Here is a 6,000-nt window from a genome sequence, read left to right as displayed (position 1 = left end):
GAACATCATATGCCACGCCTTGAATATCGATCCTAACTTTTCTCTCGTCCAACAGAAGCAACAGACGTTCGATCAAACTCGGAAAGAGGCTATGAAGGCTGAAGTAGACAAGCTCCTCTCCAACGAATTTATCCGAGAAGCCCAGTACCCCAGGTGGATGTCCGATCTTGTTCTTGTGCCCAAGCCAAATGGCACCTGGAGGACAGGCATTGATTTCTCGAACCTTAACAAGGCTTGTTAGAAGGACTACTTTCTGCTCCCAAAGATAGACCAGATGGTCAACGCCACCTCTGGCTACGAGTTATTGTTGTTCATGAACGTATACTCGGGATATAACTAGATATCAATGCACGTCGTGGACCAGGAGCAAACTAGCTTTCAAACCAATAAGGGTGTCTACTGTTACATCGTGGTGCCTTTCGGACTGAAAAATGCCAATGCCACCTACTAGAGGCTGGTTAACAAGATGTTCAAGAACCAGTTGGGGCAAAACACGGAGGTTTATGTGGAAGACTTGCTGGTCAAGTCTAGGACGGCTCCCAGCCATGTGGGCGACTTGGCGGAGGTCTTCACAGTGCTCCGCTGGTTCGGAATGAAATTAAACCCCCAAAAGTGCACATTTGGGGTTGCCTCCAATAAGTTCCTAGGCTTCATTTTCAGTGCTCGGGGAATTGAGGAAAACCCCGAGAAGATCAAGGCCCTAATCGAGATGCCATCTCCTCGGAAACATAAAGACGTTCAGAGCCTGACAGGGAGGATCGCAACTTTGAGCCGTTTTGTTGTTTAACGCCCAAAATGTCACAACCACTAAGCAGTGGTTGTAGTATAGATCGGGCGGTCGATCCACAAGGAGGTAACCTAAAACCAAAAGATTAGGTGAAAATAGCACAAAAAGTTAGTAACAAGAAATAAATAAAATTGTAAATGAACAGAGGTTTGAGATTTTGGTATTGTCTTTTTGATGAAATGATAAAATGAGATAAGTGAAATAAAAGTGAGGGTAATCAAGAGTTTGAGAAATAGAAAGGTTTCAAGAATCATCCATATGCTTGTTTAGTTACTTAGTTACTTGATTTACGAAAATGCACAAGTAAATAGTTCTCATCCCAACATGTACTTGGAAAATCTAACATTAAAGTCCATATTTTTTTTCTAACAAAAGTCCATTTGAGTTATAAAGTTATTTACTTTAAAAGCACAATGTTAATCTTATGAAAAATCTAAAAATGACAAAATACCCAAGGGCAATAATGCAATAGAAGATTAGACATAAAAATTATGTATCAATATTACTTTTACTAATTAGAAGCACATAGAAAGAGCATGACTAATCCTATATACTATTAGCATAAGTAAATAAAGATAACAAAATAGAGATAGGGATGAAAGAACATAAATAACTCAAATACATTACATTAAGAACATAGTAACTCAAATTAGCAAAATAACATCACTAGCATATGGAATCATCCCTAACCTTCCTAGGGAGATTAGGCCATTATGCTCATGATTCTCATAAAATTCTAACAAGAAAATATGAGAAGAAAATGAGTAGAAATTTTGCTATAGTTTCTTTACTCTCAAAATTACATACCGTAAGTGAAGGAAAGAGTCCTTATTTATAGAGAAAAAAAAGGACTAAAAGGAAATTAAAAAACAAATGGGGGTTACATAATAAATCTGAAATATTAATAATAAAATATGATTTAAAAAAATTAAATCTTATTATTAATATTTACCTAGCTATTTTGGTGAATGGTCATTTTTCCCTTTTCTAAAATACCACAAAAACATGAGCTTTAAAGCTCAAAATAGTAACGTGCATAGCCCAATACCCACAAAACATGGGTTGAAGGTGGTTGGTGGCACAAGAGGGTTTTGAGCCATTCCCAGCCAATGGGGAGGCGTCACTTGGGTGCTGGATGGTGGCAGAAGTGCAAGAGGAGGCTGGGTCTGCTGGGCTTGCTACGTTGGGCGTGGTCTTGGAGTGCTAAGCTGCTGGGGAGCCAGATGGGGCGTGCGTTAGGCCTGGTCTTGGAGTGCTGGGCTGCTGGGCCGCGAGTCGTCGGGTCGAGGATCCGAGTCAGAGGCAGGTCTGCTGGGAAGGGCTGGGTTGCATGGCACACTGTGAGCATGCCACCTGACGCAGGGAGAGAGGAGGAAAGGGGACTGGGCCTTCGGTTTTGGGCCTTCGGGACTGAGCCAAACTTCTTCAAAAATGTCATTTTCTTCATTTTCTTTTTTCAACTTTAACTATGTCTTTCTTCTATCTTTTTATTATTGTCCAAATGCAAATTATTTCTTAAAAATTAAACATAAATTAAATTAAAAAATATTACAATAAATTCATGAAAATATTAATTAAAACTTAATTTATTTTACACTTTAAAACTAATAAATTGACATTTTTGAGCACTAATCACAACCCCCAACTAGCTTATTGCTAGTCCCTAGCAATTCAAGCGAAAAATAAAATTATCAAGTTGAATAAACAAGTCAAACCAAGCAAAATCATCAAAGCATTTTCAAAGTATCAGCAAGAAGTCAGAAATTGCTATCTAAACTACTTAAGTTACGATTCCAGTGTTGTGTGTGTGTGCACCAAACCATATTCTTTTTATAGCAAGTCATAACACAAATAGTATTGAAAAATCTCAAAAGTATAAAGGTCTCAACTCCAAATTCCTCCCGGGCATTGAAAGTATTTGTATGGGAATGATTACACTCTTGGAGTTGGAAATGTATCAGTTTACACTCAAATGAGAAAAGATAAACTTTTAGGACAAGCAATTTGAACAAATATTGATCACAAGATAGGCAAATCAACTTATTGGAATTCAAATGACAAACAACCTTTGGGATTTACATGAGGAAGCTCAAAGAACAAAATGACAACTAACTAGAAATGATAAATAAGAAAAGGGACTATAATGATAATATATTTTTTTAATTTTTAAATACAATTACACAAAATAATAATAATAGAAATATTTTCTTTTTCAACAACTACAAAATAATAGAAGAAAGTGCTGCTCTTGTTATTTTATTTTCATTTATTTTTTTTTCTTTCGTTTTCTTTTTTTTTCATCATTCTTTTCCTTTTTTTTTCCATTTTTTGACAAGAGACAACACAAAAATAAAAAGGAGAATACAAATAAAATACACTAAATGGAACACAAATTTAAAATTTATTACAAAGACTCATTCTTATATGAAAAATATGTTTTAAATTCCAAAGATGTGACTTTACCAACTCAAATGATTAATAAAAGTTCAAAAAGTTGTTTTCTCAACTCTCACAACTCACCAAGAAATGAAAAACTTTAAACTTAAAATTTCTCTCAACCATTTGTGTTAACAACCAATTCATTTATTTATTATATTTTTTTTTCTTTTGTTTTTTTTCCATCATTCTTTTCCCCTTTTTTTTTTCATTTTTTTTATAAGAGACATCACAAAAATAAAAAGGAGAATACAAATAAAATACACTAAATGGAACACAAATTTAAAATTTATTACAAAGACTCATTCTTATATGAAAAACATCCCTCTAGTAAATGTCATGTTTTAAATTCCAAAGATGTGACTTTACCAACTCAAATGATCAATAAAAGTTCAAAAAGTTGTTTTCTCAACTCTCACAGCCCACCAAGAAATGAAAAACTTTAAACTTGAAATTTCTCTCAACTATTTGTGTTAACAACCAATTTATCACATGTTTGGAAAGTGCACAAAAGAACTCTGAAAATCACTTCTTAATAGCTAAACATAGTAAGAACTGACTCAAACCAACAAGTTATACTCATGCTTGGATAATTTTGAGAAAATTTGACTTAAAAATTCAACGAGACTAAATTTTTTTCCAAATGAATGCTAATGACACAACAATAAGATTTTCCAAATGAAAAAATAAAAGAAAGACAGAAAAATAGAGATAAAAAATAAAAAGAACGAACAAACAAACCATTTCGAACTTCAGAGTGTATAAATTGGGTCCTTAAGAAGGACTTCTTCAACATAACTCACACTCTCAATGTAATGCTTCAGTATTTGGCCATTAACTCAAAAAATTCTCCCATCGGTGGGGTCCTCGACCTCAACAGAACTGTTGGGAAATACTTGCTTCACTACAAATGGACTAGTCCATCGCGATCACAGTTTACCGGGGTGCAAGTGCAAGTGAGAATCATACAGATGCACTTTCTGATTTGGCCAAAAGTGTTTTTGCATGATTTGTTTATCATTAGCGATTTTCAATTTGCTTTATAAATCCTAGAATTGTCGTATGCATCGTTTCTCAACTCCTCAATTTCAGACAATTGGAGTTTGCGATGGATGCTTGCGGCATTTAGATCAAAGTTTAGGGCTTTGATAGCCCAATACACTTTATGCTCGAGCTCGACAAGTAAATGATAGGCTTTTCCAAAGACAAACTGATAAGGAGACATCCCAAGAGGGGATTTGAAAGCAGTGCGGTATGCCCAAAGAGCGTCTAGAAGACGTGTAGACCAATCTTTGCGGTTAGGATTTACCATCTTTTCCAGAATGTGTTTTATCTCCCTATTGGCTAACTCATCTTGACCATTAGTCTGCGGATGATAGGCATTTGCAACTTTATGAAGTTCACCGTACTTGCACATAAGAGCCTCAAAGGATTCGTTGCAAAAATGAGTGCCTTGATCACTAATGATAGCGCGAGGAGTACTGAACCTTGATAACACATTTTCTTTCAAGAATTTGACAACTATAGCATTATCATTGGTTCGACTTGGTACGGCCTCGACCCATTTGGAAACATAATCCACAGCGAGAAGAATGTAAAGGTAGCCAAAAGAAGGTGGAAATTTCCCCATAAAGTCTATCCCCCAACAATCAAATATTTTGATAACAAGAATTGGGTTCAAGGGCATCATGTGCCAACATGATAAGGAACCTAACTTTTGGCACCTTATACACGAACAACAGAATTCATTGGTGTCTTTGAACAAAGTGGGCCAGTAAAGACCTTATTGTAAGATTTTTGCAGCGGTTTTCTTCACAGAAAAGTGACCACCACAAGCATCATTGTGGCAAAAATTCAGCACACTAGACACCTCATCATCGTGGATGCATCTTCACATGATTTGGTCGGGGAAATACTTGAATAAGTATGGGTCATCCCAAAAGAAATTGCGCACCTTGACCAGAAATTTGCGTTTGTCTTGTGAACTCCATTCAGATGGGAGTTCACCTGTTACTAAGTAGTTTACAATGTGAGCATACCACGGTAACTTAACAACAGAAAGCAATTGTTCATCGGGGAAATCATCATGAATAGGTGGACCATCAGCGGGATCGCTGAATTCAAGTTAGGGAAATTGGTCCGCGACGACATTTTCAACACCTTTCTTGTCTTTGATCGTTATATCAAATTCTTGCAGGAGAAGGATCCACCATATTAATCGCGCCTTAGCATCCTTTTTGGAAAGGAGATACTTAAGGGCAGAGTGATCTGTGAAGATCGTAATAGGCGATCCAATCAAATAATATCGAAATTTGTCAAGGGCAAGGACAACGACAAGCAACTCTTTTCAGTAGTGGAATAGTTCATTTGAGCACTATTGAGAGTTCAGCTTGCAGAATAGACAACAAAAGGTTTCCTCTCCCTTCGTTGTCCTAGCACAGCTCCCAAACAAAGTTGTTGGCGTCACACATGATCTCAAAAGGAAGACTCCAATCGGGTGACTGAATGATGGGAGTGGAAGTGAGTGAATTGACAAGCGTTCGGAATGATTCCTCACACTTAGGTGTCCATTCAATAGTGGCATCTTTTTCTAGGAGGTTGCTTAGCGGACGAGCAATCATTGAAATTTTTTGTATGAACCTCCTATAGAAACCAGCATGACCAAGGAATGACCTAACGTCTTTGATAGTCTTAGGAGTAGGCAGGTTAGAGATAAGGTTGACTTTGGAATGATCAACCTCAATTCCTTTTTCAGAAACAATGTGGCCTAAGACTAT

Source organism: Humulus lupulus, chromosome 6 (genome assembly GCF_963169125.1).
Source record: "Humulus lupulus chromosome 6, drHumLupu1.1, whole genome shotgun sequence".
Classification (NCBI taxonomy): domain Eukaryota; kingdom Viridiplantae; phylum Streptophyta; class Magnoliopsida; order Rosales; family Cannabaceae; genus Humulus; species Humulus lupulus.
This window is presented reverse-complemented; position numbering follows the sequence as displayed.